This window comes from Pimephales promelas, chromosome 2 (genome assembly GCF_988280905.1).
Source record: "Pimephales promelas chromosome 2, fPimPro1.hap1.1, whole genome shotgun sequence".
NCBI lineage: Eukaryota > Metazoa > Chordata > Actinopteri > Cypriniformes > Leuciscidae > Pimephales > Pimephales promelas.
The window spans coordinates 14,694,971-14,713,838 of NC_142770.1; the positions used below are offsets into that span (position 1 = coordinate 14,694,971).

At 34.4% G+C, this 18,868-nt stretch overlaps 1 long non-coding RNA gene across 1 annotated transcript; it reads right to left on the reverse strand.

The window, feature by feature from the left end:
• Nucleotides 1-15,310: 15,310 nt before the first annotated feature.
• Nucleotides 15,311-18,000, reverse strand: LOC148995808 (uncharacterized). The gene is made up of 2 exons (XR_016145437.1): nt 17,537-18,000; nt 15,311-16,179 (listed from the first exon to the last, which is right to left on the reverse strand). It is a non-coding gene; the product is annotated as an uncharacterized LOC148995808 (long non-coding RNA).
• Between the last annotated feature and the right edge of the window lie 868 nt (nt 18,001-18,868).

Genomic DNA, 18,868 nt, shown 5'->3' on the forward strand with positions numbered 1-18,868 from the left:
GTGAGTCAAAATTATAGCGCCACCAACTGGCAGCAGGAAGTGTGTCACTTTCAAAATGCTTTGAAACCACTCTCTTATTTTTAACCGATTTGCTTCAAACTTCATCTGTATAATGTAAATACACGGCAGATGTAGACCTGTGAATGAATTTTTGATATCTTTGATACTGTTGCCGTGGCAACGAATCAAACTTTAACATTCTTTTTTGATGCTTTTGGGACTCTTAGCATGCTTGAAATTGCTTGAAACTCAACAGATACATCACATTTATTAGCCAGTAGACATGTGCAACTATGGCAAAAGATTAAAGTAATGTCAAAAAAGTAAACACTAAAAGCCTCATATCTTCTAAAAATGTAATTATACATCATTTGTTTCTAAATTAAATTATACAAATATTATAACTTCCCCAATTTTTCCTTTTTTTCATTTAAGAATTATGTTTACGTTCAAAAACAGCCAGAATTGTTGTAAAATTCATAAAAAAAATAATAATCTGAGTCATACGTAGTGCTATACTGCCCTCTTGTGTTCAATATCAGGTAGGCCTATTGTGTATATTCCCACCGGTTAATCAACGTGTGACTCCGCTGGGACTTGGGAGCTTTTAAATCGCTTACTTAAAACCGAAAGTCGAAATACGGATGTCCGCACAAGACATTAATGGTGTGGAGTAGAGCGAGCATTTTAAATAAATTCCTATTAAGTAGGATTGAACTAAACAGAATGAATGTTCACTCTGTTCTGCTGGTTCCTCGCTGGTGGATCATATGATTACTTTGTCATAATCTATGACAAAAATGCTATTATAAACCATATTAATAATAGATAATACACATTGCTCTTATTTTTGAAAAATACATTCATGAAAAACAAGATAACAAAAATCATAAAAAAATATAGCCATGGCTGCTATAAATGTTTGAAATGCATAGGACAGATGTTTAATGACGCAGCAACATATAATTGAAAGGCAATTAATAATCTGTCATTACATCACTGCATTATGATATTACGGCTCCAATACGGTGCAGCACAAAGCACTTATGTGCATCCCGAGCGGAGAATGATGTGCTTGAAGCCACATGAAGTTACAGCGCATTGAGTCCGTATTGAAAAGTTCAAAGCACAAAGGAAATACATATTTATGAACAGTGTATTATACATTATCTATCTATGCAATAGTTTATTGAGCCTTTTCTTTTAAAGGTTTTAAATTTCAGTTACTGTGTGCGTGAAGAACAATTATAGTGCTCTGACTCTAGTGTTGTGATCTAACCGACAGCGTCCGACACCTGGTAGAAAGTAACACGGTTAAGTTACAGCAATAAAGTCCAGCAAGAAAAAGTTTCTTCATTCGAAAATATAGACCTTTAGACCTTTATCTTAAAGATCCAGTATAATAGGATTAACATTCAATCATCTTGAAGATCGTTTCATCATTGACTGTAACCGAATGTGACGTGCTGTTTGAATGCTGAATGGTGAATGACTGACAGGCGCAGAGAGGGAAAAGTTTGTGTTCTTGAATTTAATGACTTAAATATTAATTTCTATATCACATAATAGCTTCAGAACACTAATAATACAGTACACAAAAACTTTATGGTACTTTAGAAAGTTTTTGTGCCTTTGTGCCTAACATAGAATAGTATATATGCACAATATAGAATTTGAATCAGCCTCGTCAAAGATGGCAGTGTCAGAGCCGATACCGATCCTGAGTATCTAATCGGCGCACTTCTTTTCAACAGTCAAATTGAAATTGAAATTGAAATTGCTTGAAACTCAACAGATACATCACATTTATTAGCCAGTAGACATGTGCAAAGTTTCAGAAACGGGCATAGTGCAAGGACTAAATAGCGCCACCTTTTGACAAAAGTGGGGTTGTTAGTTTTATCTACAGTTACAAAAATCGCTATATACATTGTACTCCTCAAGCCGGACAACTTTCTAATACATAGTCATTAGCTCGGACCAAGAGGAAGTCAGATATTTTGGTTTGAATATGGTGAGCCTCTCTCTGAGCCTACGTCCCTGTATGGCAAGCCCTTTTAACATTTAAAAGCTAAGTTTGCCTGTCCGGAATTAACATTGTAGATATCAACAACGTCTTTCTGTCTATTCGTAATTACATTTTGGATAGTTTGTATTATCATTTAAGATATCTGTAACATAATTGTGACTAGTCGAAATGACAGAGTATGGCAAGCCGTTTTAACATTTAATCATAAAAGGGCCAAAGCCTTCGGCACCGCCACCCGGGTGCATTTAGGTAACTAAAGGAACCGGGGTTGCGGTGCCACCGGCTTGGGCCCGCCATCGCTGCTCGCAGCTATATTTATTCTTTAGTATTATTATTATTTTGCTACCTTTTGGGCACTTTTGGGGCCCTTAACGTGCTCGAAAACTCTTGAAACTTTGCACACGGGTCAGAACCCGCGGCCATCAGAGCCGGGCTGAAGATGGTACCCGGGCGTGGCAGGGCAGCTCGTCAGCGCCCCCTGGAACGGGGTCCGAACACTTGGTCCATAACTCAAACACGCTTGTATGTAATAATATGAAACTCGGTACACATGTTGATCTCATCGTTTCATCTATACCTCGCGCTCTTACTTTTTACCCCAGCCCAACAGGAATTTGGCTATTGAGGTTTGTTTGTAAAACGCTCGCAATGGAATGTCAAATACTCCTCCTAGAGCTTTGATCCACATTCGACGAAACTCGGTCAGCGTGAAGTCAAGACATTGAGGATGAAAGTTTGCGAGGGGATTTTTTATATCTCGAACGGTTTGTCCGTGGCGAGGAAACGAAATCATGGCGAGAAACATGGAACAGGAAGTGTGTTATAACTTCAGCATACATTAACTGATCTTGATGAAACTTCAGCAGTGTGTTCGCTGTAAGAGGACGATCACATGGATGTGACTATTGTGAGTCAAAGTTATAGCGCCACCAACTGGCAGCAGGAAGTGTGTCACTTTCAAAATGCTTAGATATCACCCTTTTATTTTTACCCGATTTGCTTCAAACTTCATATGTATAATGTAAACATACGGCAGATGTAGACCTGTGAATGGATTCTTGATATCTTTGAAACTGTTGCCGTGGCGACGCATCAAACTTTACCCTTCTTTTAGGATGCTTTTAGGATGCTTTTGAGACCCTTAGCATGCTTCAAATTGCATGAAACTCGACAGACACATCACATTTATTAGCCAGTAGACATGTGCAAAGTTGCAGAAACGGGCGTGGTGAGGGCTCAGTAGCGCCACCTTTTGACAAAAGTGGGGTGGTTAGTTTTAACTAGAGTTACAAAAATTGGTATGTATATTGTACTCCTCGAGCCGGACAACTTTCTAATTGACACTTATTAGCTAGGACCCACAGAAAGTCAGATATTTTTGTTTGAATATGGCCACTCTGAGCCTTTGGCTGGCTGGCTGGCTGTCTGTGTGTGTGTGTGTGTGTGTGTGTGTGCAGGGGGAGGGGGCTTAACCATTTCACTGCTGTGTGTATGACCTGCATAAAGAAAATACATTTCTCAAGCCTGGTATTTTTTAAATAAGTTTTTATTTTTATTTTTTATAAGTAAAGGCATATAACTAGTTTAATTGTAGTGAATTGACAATAGTTTTATATAATTAGTTTATTAATCAGATTAACTTGGTCAATAAACTTGGTCTGAAAATTTGGTCCATAAATCAAACACACTTGCATGTAATAATATGAAACTTGGTACACATATAGATCTCATCGTTTCATATATACTTCACACTGTTACTTTTTACCCCAGCCCAACAGGAAGTTGGCTATTTAGGGTTGTGTTTAAAACACATGCAATGTAATTTAAATTATTGCTCCTAGAGCACTGAACCAAATTCGACGAAACTCGATCAGCGTGAAGTCAAGACATTAAGGATGAAAAAGTGCCACGGGATTTTTGATATCTCGAACGGTTTGGCCGTGGCGAGGAAACGAAATTATGGCGAGAAACATGGAACAGGATGTGTGTTATAACTTCAGCATACATTAACTGATCTTGATGAAACTTCAGCAGTGTTTTCGCTGTAAGAGACCGATCACATGGATGTGACTATTGTGAGTCAAAGTTATAGCGCCACCAACTGGCAGCAGGAAGTGTGTCACTTTCAAAATGCCGTGGCAACGAAACAAACTTTAACATTATTTTTTGATGCTTTTGGGACTCTTAGCTTGCTTGAAATTGCTTGAAACTCAACAGATACATCACATTTATTAGCCAATAGACATGTGCAACTATGGCAAAAGATTAAAGTAATGTCAAAAAAGTAAACACTAAAAGCCTCATATCTTCTAAAAATGTAATTATACATCATTTGTTTCTAAATTAAATTATACAAATATTATAACTTCCCCAATTTTTCCTTTTTTTTCATTTAAGAATTGTGTTTACGTTCAAAAACAGCCAGAATTGTTGTAAAATTCATAAAAAAATAATAATCTGAGTCATACGTAGTGCTATACTGCCCTCTTGTGTTCAATATCAGGTAGGCCTATTGTGTATATTCCCACCGGTTAATCAACGTGTGACTCCGCTGGGACTTGGGAGCTTTTAAATCGCTTACTTAAAACCGAAAGTCAAAATACGGATGTCCGCACAAGACATTAATGGTGTGGAGTAGAGCGAGCATTTTAAATAAATTCCTATTAAGTAGGATTGAACTAAACAGAAAGAATGTTCACTCTGTTCTGCTGGTTCCTCGCTGGTGGATCATATGATTACTTTGTCATAATCTATGACAAAAATGCTATTATAAACCATATTAATAATAGATAATACACATTGCTCTTATTTTTGAAAAATACATTCATGAAAAACAAGATAACAAAAATCATTAAAAAAAAATATAGCCATGGCTGTTATAAAGCAACATATAATTGAAAGGCAATTAATAATCTGTCATTACGTCACTGCATTATGATATTACGGCTCCAATACGGTGCAGCACAAAGCACTTATGTGCATCCCGAGCGGAGAATGATGTGCTTGAAGCCACATGAAGTTACAGCGCATTGAGTCCGTATTGAAAAGTTCAAAGCACAAAGGAAATACATATTTATGAACAGTGTATTATACATTATCTATCTATGCAATAGTTTATTGAGCCTTTTCTTTTAAAGGTTTTAAATTTCAGTTACTGTGTGCGTGAAGAACAATTATAGTGCTCTGACTCTAGTGTTGTGATCTAACCGACAGCGTCCGACACCCGGTAGAAAGTAACACGATTAAGTTACAGCAATAAAGTCCAGCAAGAAAAAGTTTCTTCATTCGAAAATATAGACCTTTAGACCTTTATCTTAAAGATCCAGTATAATAGGATTAACATTGAATCATTGAAGATCGTTTCATCATTGACTGTAACCGAATGTGACGTGCTGTTTGAATGCTGAATGGAGAATGACTGACAGGCGCAGAGAGGGAAAAGTTTGTGTTCTTGAATTTAATGACTTAAATATTAATTTCTATATCACATAATAGCTTCAGAACACTAATAATACAGTACACAAAAACTTTATGGTACTTTAGAAAGTTTTTGTGCCTTTGTGCCTAACAGAATAGTATATGCACAATATAGAATTTGAATCAGCCTCGTCAAAGATGGCAGTGTCAGAGCCGATACCGATCCTGAGTATCTAATCGGCGCACTTCTTTTCAACAGTCAAATTGAAATTGAAATTGCTTGAAACTCAACAGATACATCACATTTATTAGCCAGTAGACGTGCAAAGTTTCAGAAACGGGCAATGTGCAAGGACTAAATAGCGCCACCTTTTGACAAAAGTGGGGTTGTTAGTAGGGATGAGCGAGTACAGCATTATCTGTATCTGTATCTGTATAACCATATGAATTATCTGTATCTGTATCTGTACTCGGACTGGGCGGGGCCTAAACCCGGAAGTGGGTCGGGTAGTCTTGAAATGGGCGGGGCTTTAACCGGTATGTTATTTTAAGCATGCAATTGATATGGGTTGATCAGAAATTGTTATATTTATTGCTGATAAGAAAACTATTTACATGACAGCATCAGCATTGAGCTTCAGATCAATGGTTTTGATCACGATAACAACGAACTACAGAACAAGTTTTGCAACAATGAATACAACACATGTGGTTGCAAATATGAAGTAAAATGTAACGAACAAGAGTTTTCATCTCAACTAGGGCTGGGTGATATGGACCAATAGTCATATCCCAATATATTTAGGCTGAATTTCAATATACAAAATATATCCCGATATTTTTTCTGCAAAGTGAGAGCAAATGTTCAGTCAAAGCCAAATATGACATGTCACAAGTAGTTTTATTGAAACATGAACATTTGCAAAATCAAATGAATAAATAATTAACAGGTTTCTTCACCTGCATGATTATGACAAAAATCTTAATTGCAGATTATTCCCTTGGAATTGTAATTGTGATTTATTAATTGGTTTATTTATTTTGTCAATACAACGTTGGTATGAGCCATTACATTCATTTAAAAAATATAAAAAATAACACAAAGAAAAATAGGGGCATTAAGGGGTTAATATAGACATGACAGTTACCTTGGTGAATAGACAATACTGTTAATGAAACATTGAAACTGCTCCTGGTGAATAGAATTAAAATCATACCTGCTTTGTTTTTATTTCGTGTTATTTACAACGCAACAGTGTTGCATGCTCGTTGTTTCTTTTGCACTTTATATACAGTGAGGCGATCCAGCGCGCGCCGCCGCATTTGCGCGTGCAATTGAGTGTGCGCTACGACTAACGTTACAGTATAACGGCTGACAGGACAAAGTCCGTTTTGCTGAGGTGAAAGACTTTATTTCATGTTATAACATAACATGCTTTAATCAAGCACGCAAAGTGGAAAAGGAGTGACTGGGGCGCGGGGAGCAGTGCAGAGAGCTCTGGGTCAGCACTAAGCAGCTTGCTTGGAGCAAGGCGTGCAGCGCAAACTCTAATTACATATCACATTTAAAATATATATTCTTTATATTGATATATCGCTCAGCCCTAATTTCAACATTACTTTTTTTTTTCTTTTTTTTATCCGAGCACAGATATTGACTCGTATTACTCGTATAATATTTGTACTCGACAAAAGTGCTTTATCCGTACCGGATACTCGTTTCAGCCGAGTATCCGGCTCAACTCTAGTTGTTAGTTTTATCTACAGTTACAAAAATCGGTATATACATTGTACTCCTCAAGCCGGACAACTTTCTAATACATAGTCATTAGCTCGGACCAAGAGGAAGTCAGATATTTTGGTTTGAATATGGTGAGCCTCTCTCTGAGCCTACGTCCCTGTATGGCAAGCCCTTTTAACATTTAAAAGCTAAGTTTGCCTGTCCGGAATTAACATTGTAGATATCAACAACGTCTTTCTGTCTATTCGTAATTACATTTTGGATAGTTTGTATTATCATTTAAGACATCTGTAACATAATTGTGACTAGTCGAAATGACAGAGTATGGCAAGCCGTTTTAACATTTAATCATAAAAGGGCCAAAGCCTTCGGCACCGCTACCCGGGTGCCTTTAGGTAACTAAAGGAACCGGGGTTGCGGTGCCACCGGCTTGGGCCCGCCATCGCTGCTCGCAGCTATATTTTCACTTTTGGTATTAAAGGGCCTTTACATTTGAAAAACATACTGTATGTTTTTTTTTTTTATTAAAAAATCAAGTTCGTCCAGCCCAGGTGAGAAAAAGTAACGGAAAAGTAATATAACATCTCTTCATGAAAAGTAACTAACACAATCAGTTACTTTTTTGGGGGGAGTAACACGATATTGTAACATATTAATGTTAAAAGTAACTCTCCTCAACATTTAAATATATATATATAAACAAATTATGATGTTTCTGTTGTTTGTTCTTTAGTTTTTCTAAATATTATACCTGTATGATCATCCAATGGTAAAACTATAGCCAGACGTGTATAAAATAAAATAAATGAAAGGAATGTAAACAAAAGTGAAATATGAATTAGATTAGTGATAATGCCATTTGCTCATCAAGTATATATATATATATATATTTGAAGAGCAAATGACATTCCTTTCCAATGTCAGGCTGATTAACACGTTACGCCAATTTTCATTATAAACTAAGACTTTTATTTAGTTACAAAACAATAACCATACCAGCATATCAAAAAAAAAAAAATCAAATGATCAATAAATTATGACAACAACTGTTTTTACATTGCTTTAACTCATCAAAATAAGTTAAGCAATTTTCAACTTTTTTATGTTATACAAGATTCAACTAATTTTTAATGCAATTTAAGTTTAAATGATTTAAAAATCCTAGTTAAATGTACTTAAAAAATGAAGGCAGCAACTTTTACAGTAATAGTGTCAAAATACTATCAAAAGGAAGGCTATTTTCTGTTTACACCTCACAACATTAACACTCAAACCACATCAATATAAGCAATATTATGTGTTGTCACCAAAAAAATGACTGCAATAAGCTGAGAGGATACTATACAGTACTATAACATCCAATCAGAGCATTTGAGGGGAGCATTTTCTGTTCCGTATAAGGAAAGTAACAATGTTTTCTCCTACATTTTGACAGTTGATAATCAACAAGTGTTGTGCGCTGCTTTTCTTTCATTTCTTTTTTTCCTGTCTTGACACTTCAATAGCAGTTCTGCTGACCTCCTCACAAATACCATATAAGAAAGGTAAAGCACACACTGTGTGTTTTCCCCTCTTCTTGAACAAGCGTTGAAGATTAAAAGAAACGTCTGCGGAAAATCTGTCAATTCTGTTGGCGAATAACGGCAAGCTGGAATTTAATGGCATGAGTTATATTGGGCTCCCTCAACACCCACATTTTGCTCTCAATGAGATCAATGCTGCTTCATGGCAGATAGGGACTGTCTTTAGTATCTTCAAATTTCTGGTTTCTGAGGGAATAATTAGATAGATGGATAAGAGGCAGCTCTTGTGACTGCACGCAGGAGCTCTGGTTCAACACTGCAGTCTGTTGTCTTGAAATCTGTGTAATAATCAGATTGTGTCGATTGTTCTAAAAGTAGAACGACGGCAGCTTCATAATGTTAACTCTTTTTTTTAGATATTTGTTTTGCCAAAATCCTTGTTTGATTTCATATTTTTTTGGAATGTAGATGAGCCTCCTCGTGTCTTTTTTCTGGTCTTGTTTGTCTTTACCTCTCAGACAATGAACTTTTTTGGTAGTGCACGAAAGGGTCGTGCTGTAGCGCATAAAAACACAACCAGCTTGATTTGATTTATTATTGCAGCTGTCGATAAGAATGTCTACGTGCATTTATGTAAACACACGTGTGACTTGTGTCTGTTTCTGTTTGCTTGTGTGTCTGTAGTCGTGGAATTCGGAAGTTTTGTTTTCTATGTTTTCATGAATGTACATTATATATACATCTGGTTTTTTATTATTGTCTCTTGAAGACCATCTTTTAAGCGTACGTTTTTTAAAGGACAAAATTTGATTTCCATAAATGTCAATCTCAGTCTTTATTTTTCATCATCCTTCATTTAATTACAGTCAGAACGCATTATTATATATACTGTAAATTTACAGTACGCAATCAATTCAAATAAAGCACTAATACGCTGAATAACATTAAATAATGTCATGTGAATAGATTCACATGACTATTATCAATTATGAATTGATTCATTTCTGTATGGATATAATTGAAAATGTGTATGATTTTGATTTTTCTTTCTTATTTACAGTATATACTTTAGACACTAATTTTTATAGATTAGACACTAATAATTTATAATTTAGATAGAACATTTAATTAACTGTGATCTAAGAATTATAGCATTTTGGGTGATTTTACGAGTCTGTATATATGTGGTTAAATTTAGAAAAATGCAAGTAGACATAAACAACAACAAAAAGTCTATTGAAAGGCTTAAGCAAAGCATTGTTACATTTTATTAAACTTTTCAGCTTCAGTCATTAGTTGTTGTTTTTTTAAAGCTTGTTTTTGGTAGTGTTCAAGCACTGTAAAAAGTTAAAATATTACCTTAAGGTCCAAATTTGATATTTGAAAATGACTTAGAGATAGATAGATAGACGGACGGACGGACGGACGGACGGACGGACGGACGGACGGACGGACGGACGGACGGACGGACGGACGGACGGACGGACGGACGGACGGACGGACAGACAGACAGACAGACAGACAGACAGACAGACAGACAGACAGACAGACAGATAGATAGATAGATAGATAGATAGATAGATAGATAGATAGACACTTCATTATTTGGGTGTGTGCACCTGTATCATTGTACATTTGTACACTTGCCTGATCTGCATGTTAGCCATTGACCTCTGAACTTAATGTTTCCAAAATTTCAGATGTGTTATACATCTGCTGCTAGGGTCACAGAGTCTCTCTCTCTCTCTCTCTCTCTCTCTCTCTCTCTCTGTGTGTGTGTGTGTGCGTGGACATGCATGTTTAGTGCAGACTGCTACATGAGCATGTCTTTTGGCAGAGTAGGAAGCAGTGATATGCATACTTTCCTGGGATAAAAGGTGCTGGTGTGGAACTGCCACTGTATGACACACACACACACACACACAGGTGCCAGGCTGACTGTACACATCATCTGACACCAGGCCTCTTGCTTTCTCGTCTCAGCTGTATATATGCAATGTACCTGTCGGTGTGTGTGTGTGTGTGTGTGTGTGTGTGTGTGTGTGTGTGTGTGTGTGTGTGTGTGTGTGTGTGAGTGTGTGTCCCTCTCGGGCTCACTCTACCGTGTCAGTCACAGGAGCACCTGAGTCCACATCACACACATCAGCTGTTTACACACCATCTTGTGTTCTGAACCACAGATATTCACTAGAGAGACAACATTGAGAATCCCCAGAGGAACATTTTATTGCTCAGAGGTTTCTCTTTCATGGCTCAGGAGACTTAATGGAGTCATGTTTCACTTAAGCGTCAACTTTGACTCCGATGTTTCGCCTAAAACTACTTAGAAGAAACACAAATACACAAATGAGACTTACAGTAAGATAGCGCTATAATGGCAATGTGAATAGCATTGCTTGTGAAAATAAAAGTGTGCTTAATTGTATTGAATGTGTACTTCAAATTTTAAGTGTACATTTAAAATATATATAAATATATATATATATATATATATATATATATATATATATATATACATATACAGTATATATATATATATATATATATATATGAAGAGTTCAGATGCAAAAGCCTCTAAATGCCATTTGAAATTTTCTTCATTAATGATGATTTTTATCAAGCTTGTATATTTAAGTTCAGTAATTTCACTTAAATAACACTTAATAGGTAATTATCATTGCCATTTAAGTGAAATCACTGAACTTAAATATACAAGCTTGATAAAAATGATCATTTTAGAAGAAAATTTCAAATGGCATTTAGAGGCTTTTGCATCTGAACTCTTCATATATTATATATATATATATATATATATATATATATATATGAATGAAATTAAGGCTAATAAATTAGTGTACAACTTAAAGAGAGTACATTTTATACATGTTTCTTAACACACTTAAGTAAAGTTTTAAAAAAGTTTGTAATGTAATGTAAAATTGAAAGTTGTAGTTAAAAGTACATTTTATATACTTTTATATACTTATATATATATATATATATATATATATACTTATATATATATATATATATATATATTGTCATGAATGAAGGACTAACATACTAAATAGGGCTGTCAAATGATTAATCGCGATTAATTGCATAAAAAATATAAGTTTGTGTTTACATAACATATGTAGGTGCACAGTGTAAAATTATTTTATATATACACTCTAAAAAATGCTGGGTTGTTTTAACCCAACTTTGGGTCAAATATGGACTAACCCAGCCGTTGGGTTACATTTTTACATTACATTTTTAACCCAACATTTCGGGTTTGTCCATATTTGACCCAAAATTGGGTTAAAACAACCCAGCATTTTTTAGAGTGTATAAATGCACACACATGCTTGTATATATTTAAGAAATATTTTCATGTATATTTCATGTATATTTTCATGTTTCATGTAGATTTATATAATTTATATTATATATAAATATAAATGTTTTATATATAAATAATATTTTTTTCTTAAATATAAATGCATGTGTGTGTGTGTATATATATATATATATATATATATATACTGTATATATATATATATATATATATAAATGTACACAAAATAATTATACACAGTGCACCCACATGTATTACGTAAACACAAACTTTTGTTTTCTTTGTGATTAATTGTTTAACAGCCCTAATACTAAAGCACTTGTAAAGTACATGATTATAATTTTAACCAAAGTGTGTTATTTAATATTACATTTTAAATTAAATTGAACCTCATCAATATCCAAACATGTCATTACAAATATGTTTAACATGACATGACATGTTTTTCAATATAGAAATGTAATTTAATTTTTGTTTATTATAAATGCATGTCAGTACATTCGGCAGTATTTAACCACATTTCAAAGATAATAGTCAAAATTACAAATTATATACATGAGATGTACTGAAGTGGGTAATATATATATATATATATATATATATATATATATATATATATATATATATATATAATTTTCATCTAATTGCACTTAAAATAAATTTAAATTTAAACTAAATTAAACATGTAATGAAGTGTCCGAAAACATTATATTATTTTTGTAATAAATTATTTTTTAAAAAGTGTAGGCCTTTTTTCAAGGAATAGCATCACTACTGTAACTTTGGCTTGCAGTTGTGGAAAGATTCGATAAATATTTTAGTTAATATTGAGATTTCTGACTTTAAATACCACACTTTAGTAAAGAGTATTGAAATGTTAAGTGGTCTTAAGTGTCAAATGTGAAACACTATAACCATATATATATAAGACACTTTAGCGTAGATCACTGTTGACTTTAAAAGTTTTTTTTTGTTGTTGTTGTTTTGTAGTGTATAAAAAAACAAATGTAGCCTATATATATTCTGACAAAAAATCAGCCTGTCATTATAGAACATGCTCATGTAAACAATCACAAACCTTCCTCATGCAGTTTGTCTCCTTATGTGTGAAAGATTTCCATATAATCGCTGTCTGCAGGGGAGGACAGCATCCATCTTTCTGTTTGCTTCTGGTTATGGTGACCGTCCACTCCTCCAAGTGTGTAAAAATAAATCCATCATCACCTCCTTTTGAACTCTCAAGGTCCTTTGTTTTCCTAAGAATTCCCTACGGTCACGAGTGTTAAGAGCCTCTTGTCTGTTGACTTTAGCCCAAAGGACAACGGACTGAATGTGACGTATAATAAACGTGAGGATTTTGTATTTCTAATTAATATTGTTTAGACTTAATCTTAGCCAAAAGGCAGCTAAGTGATGAACTGATATATTTATTATTACAATGCATGCATATTTAATTACATAGCTATAGTATATGCTTATATACGTCTCCTCAGGGGCAGGGGCGGAGGGACCAAAAAAGGGCACTAAACTTTTTATTATTTCTTTCCTTGGCATTCTAAGAAAATAAGGTGATGCAATTAGAATGCATAACACATCAAATGAAAATAGGGAAATAATGATAATTACAAAATATGATTTACTTTACCAAACAAAACAGTGAGAATCAAGAAGGTAATTATGGAAAATTCCATTTTTGTTTTGTTGATGTTGTAAATTGAATGTATGTATTCTATGTATGAAAGTGGTTTCATTAGTTAAATTTTAACATTACACTCTAAAAAATGCTGGGTTGTTTTAACCCAACTTTGGGTCAAATATGGACTAACCCAGCCGTTGGGTTAAATTTTTACATTACATTTTTAACCCAACATTTCGGGTTTGTCCATATTTGACCCAAAATTGGGTTAAAACAACCTAGCATTTTTTAGAGTGTACCTAATAATGAACTGCACTTCTACAGCATTTATTCATCTTAGTTAATATTAATTTCAGCATTGACTAAAACATCAAAATCAAAAGTTGTATTTTTTATCATGAATGCACTGACTTTGACATAGCATTAATAAACAATTAGCCCAACAGTTGTAGTTTTAACGAAGACCCCATTTACACCTGGTGTTAAAATGCGATCCGTATCCAGATAAGTTATCCGGAAAGTACCGATTCCATTTACACCTGGCCACATAAATGTGTTTTTGCAAAACGGATATAAATCCGATATTCAACTCCCGCGTTTTATGCAAATTTAATGGATTGCACGCCACCAAAAGCAACAGATATGAGCTGCATTTTATTCATCATCAGCTAATTTCAAAATCAAAGACATCAATAAGAGAGAGCGGCAATAGCCGGTAAGATAATTTCGTTTCTTTACTTGAAGTGTGTTAAGCGCCTGTGACTTACTTTCACTTTTATTTGCGATGTTTTGGGAGGAGTACATTTTTGGGAGGAGTAAAATATACATAGGCCTATGTGGTTTCAACAACCAGATTGCATTTACACTGTAAAGATCCGAAAACAATGCGAGCCAGACTACCTCCAGATGTGGTCAGGCAGATCCGATCACAATCCGATCACAACGAATTTACACCTTGCATTAACGTGCGTTTTTTTATTATCCGGATAACTTATCTCTGGATATGATCGCATTTTAATACCAGGTGTAAATGGGGTCTAAGATTAACATTTAACAAACACAGTGTGTTGCTCATGGTTCATACATGAATAATGAACCTTATTGTAAAGCGTTACTATGAAATCAAAAGATATAATTCCTTACAATTTAGAGTTGGACATGGACTTAAGATTTCATTTAACTAGATGTATTTCCCTAAGCTAATAACACTTGCTATAGGCCTACCCTTGGATAAAAACGAATTAAAAACGCATTCTGAGAAACGTTGTCACTCAGAATGAGTCTGAAATTGTGTTATACTTTTATTATAGTTACACTGTAAAAAATTTCTTGTCAAATTAACAGTAACTTACTGGCAACAATTATCCAGTACTTGCTGTATTTCATTTAACAGTAAAATTACCGTAACACTAACAACAGTACTGTTAAGCATACTGTAAATTAAATAACATTATTTTACTGTAATTTCTTACCATATTAAAGTACAGAATTACACTGTTAATTTTTAATAATACTGTGTAGTATGAAATGTTATTGTATTTATTTTATAGTGCTACTGTGTAACCTGTAGAAAATCCGTAGAAATATTATTTTAACTGTTAATGGGAAATAGAAAAAAGAACAATTGAAGCTTTAACTGCACAAGGTTTATTGTGTATTTTCAAACACATTAGCGCATTTATAATATACATTTAAATACATTAATACAATTAAATACATTAATAATAAAAATGTAATATAATACAATAAAAATCATGCATGACAATCATGAACAATTATGCATAAATACATGCAAAAAAAATATCAGGTAAAATAGAAAAGATTAAAGGGGTGCTATCTGATCAATCTATTAGAAAGATAGTTCATAACAACTCATCCACCCACTCCCTGCTGGGGTAAAACAGCTTAAACTAGTCTAAGATTGTCTATTGGTTTGAGATAGACTGTCTAACTGGTCAGTTGCTGATTTTAAAGGGTTTTTGGCTGCTTTCTATCTAAGGGACCAGATTTGCAGGGCTGCGAGACACATATAAACTTATAAACTATAAAAGCTTTGACAAGTAAACCACCAATCCAGATGAGTATTACAAAATGACAAGTTATCCAGTGTCCTTTAAAAAAAAAAAAAAAAAACACAAAACAACCTCATCATGCACATGTGCCATGAAAAACTTGCATTATGGTATTAATAATCATTTATATGTAGACTTATGTTCTAACTTTTGCAATAGGAAGTTTTCTATCCAAGCTTTTATGCAATTAAACCTTAAACTGTACAACAACGTTTATTTTCACACAACAATTCTTAACAACTTGCAGATAGACAAAATTCACAGATGGATAATAATCTGTTTAAAAAGTTCTCAGTGGGTCAGTGCTGGACCAAGGTATAGTAGTAGTAGTTAGATAAATAGAATAATTAAATTAGATTAGATTTACAATTCATCGGTCGTCAAGATGGATAGGGGTCTTCTTAACATGCACAGCTCACACCTGTGGAAAAGGAGAACAGACAAGACAGTTAAAATACAGTACGTTTTTGTTGTTGTTGTTTTGGCTAAACAGCAAAAACAGACAAAATTATGTCTAAAGTGTAATTCACTTAATACTAAAATCTTGTTTGTTGGACTGTTGTTTAAAATCAATTGTTAAAGTATGTTCATTATGTCCTCAGTTGTATGCTGTGTAATATAATGCAATGCTATACTGTTCAGTGTTGTGCATATGTTTATGCCACAAGAGGGCACTAAAGTATAGGCTATGGAGGATGCGTTTGTATTATTATTATGTTTGTCCAAGTTGATTTACCGTAGTTAAGAGGATCATATTACTGAGAGAATCTTCATTAGAGACTGATGTGTCAGTGTCAACAGCTGAAATAAATATGCCAAGAACGGCTAAAGATAACTCATCTCTATCGTCCACTCTTTTCTTTTGAATGCAACGCAAGCTGAAACATAACTCAACATCAATTCATTTACGATCACGTGAAAACGTAGGTTAAATCTTGCTTGTGTGATACATGACTTAATATTTTGGACAAAAATACACCTGGGCGCTTTCCGTGGTCCATCAGTTATCACTGAGGTAACGTTAACGTTAAATGGCAGAACGCCAGGTCAGGATTTACACGGAAAAAAAAGCGTGAAAAAATCAATAAGAGGAATTGACACTTTAATTTTATAACAATAAATCCGAATCCTAACCTTGGATATCCGATTTCAGGATATCGATTTTCAATTCCTAACCCCTATAAGTTATAAAATAATGAACGTGCAGGCGCTTTCACCGACTTAACGTGGTAAATAACAAAATGATTAGACCATTTTGACCTTATAAGAGGTTACATATGAAATATATGTTAATAAAATCACATATTTAATCAAGTAAGTTAGGCTATCAAGATGAAAGAAATCCGCGTCTGACTTATGCTAGGCTTATAACATTCCGCGGCCAGTTCTTTCTAACGTTAATCTGTTAACGTACGTAACTCATATGGTTTGCATAAAAATATGAATTACTAACCAGATATGTATGGCGAAAACGTTGCCGACAGCGACGCGATGCACGGCCTGCGCGTTCTTACAGAGAGAAGGGAACTGAAGAGTTCTTCATAAAATGGCAGCTGGTTGTGGTTATTTTTCGCGGTCATTTCGTACTAATGTATTTGAATTTACAGTAACATGCCCCAAATGGCTACATTGAAGAGTAGCCTATCATATACATATTATATTAAAATGTCTAGAATAGATTAAATTGAATGTAGAAATCGTGGTCAGCTATTCTAAAAAACTTTAAAGTTATTAGCTAGAATCCGTATACACATTATAAGAATTATTAGCCTACTTACCAGATGAAGAAGTTGCAGGTCGGCAGAAAAGACAGCAGCACCACTGACACGACAGAGAAACTCTTCCAAAGTCAAATATGCTTTCATGCACACCCCACTGACATAAATTATGTCATAAATTATGACTGTTAATGGTCAACCAGTGCTACATTTTTATTTTAAATGTAAGAATAACATTAGTAGGCTAGCAATTTTTCCGTGGAACTGTGTGTGGTGTTTTTCGCGGTCAATTTGCACTGTATTTAGATTAACAGTAACTGATAATTTCCCAGAATGCATTGAAATTCTACAGTAACATACTGTCAACTGTGTGCACAGTACATAACTGTTGAAAAAACAGTTTAATACTGTGAAAACAACTAAATCTACTGTAACTTACTGTACATAGATTATACAGTAAGAAACTGTTGAGAAAAACAGTATAATCCTGTGAAAACAACAGAAATCATTTACAGTGTAACTATAACTCGCATGCTGCCGTAACTTTTAAAGTAGCGTGGTAGATTAAATGTAATTTTCTGTATTAGCTTAAACGTTACCTGCTGCTCCTGTTTGAAGACTCGCGCGAACGTGCGTATCAGAACCGTTAACGTACGAAGGAAGGCAGCAGGAAACTCCGCCTACCACTTTTCTCGCCAATTTTTTTATATAGCGTATATATATATATATAATATTCGTTTGTATTATTATTGATAGTGGCAAGGGTGTGTAAGTGTATTGTTATTAGAATAAATATTATTCTAATATTTATAATAATTATTATTATTATTTACAATTATCAGAAATGGGCAAGCGTGGACGCCACTGGTTGGTGTTACCTATTTTATCCAGTATAGTCACATTAAAGGTAGGTATTTTTTTTTTTGTGTGTGTTCAAAATTTGTTTAAAAAAATGTATTTTGTCTGTCTTCCTGATTCCCGAATTCCAACTGTATGCTTATAATAAGTGTTTATATTCTGATTAGACCAAGCAGGACGCCAACCGCTGCGGAGGAGCACAGTACCTGCGTGAATTGTCATATACATCAACAGAGAGAAGTAGCTCCGGCTATAATGTTCTTCCGCCAGCCAGACGCCTGCAGTTTTGTTTATTAACCGCTAGAATCTTAACGCAACACAATGTGCTTCACAGTGTGCACCAGTAAATGACAGAATTTTTTATTTTGGGCGAACCATACCTTTAAGTGACTTATATGTTACCACATGAAGCACATTGTGTTTTCTGACTAAACATTTTGTATGAAGGCAGCACAGAAATTGTCCACAGACCGAAAAAGAATTACGCTTTGCGGTCATCCAGCATGTGCAGATCAGTGATGCAGCTCTAAGCTT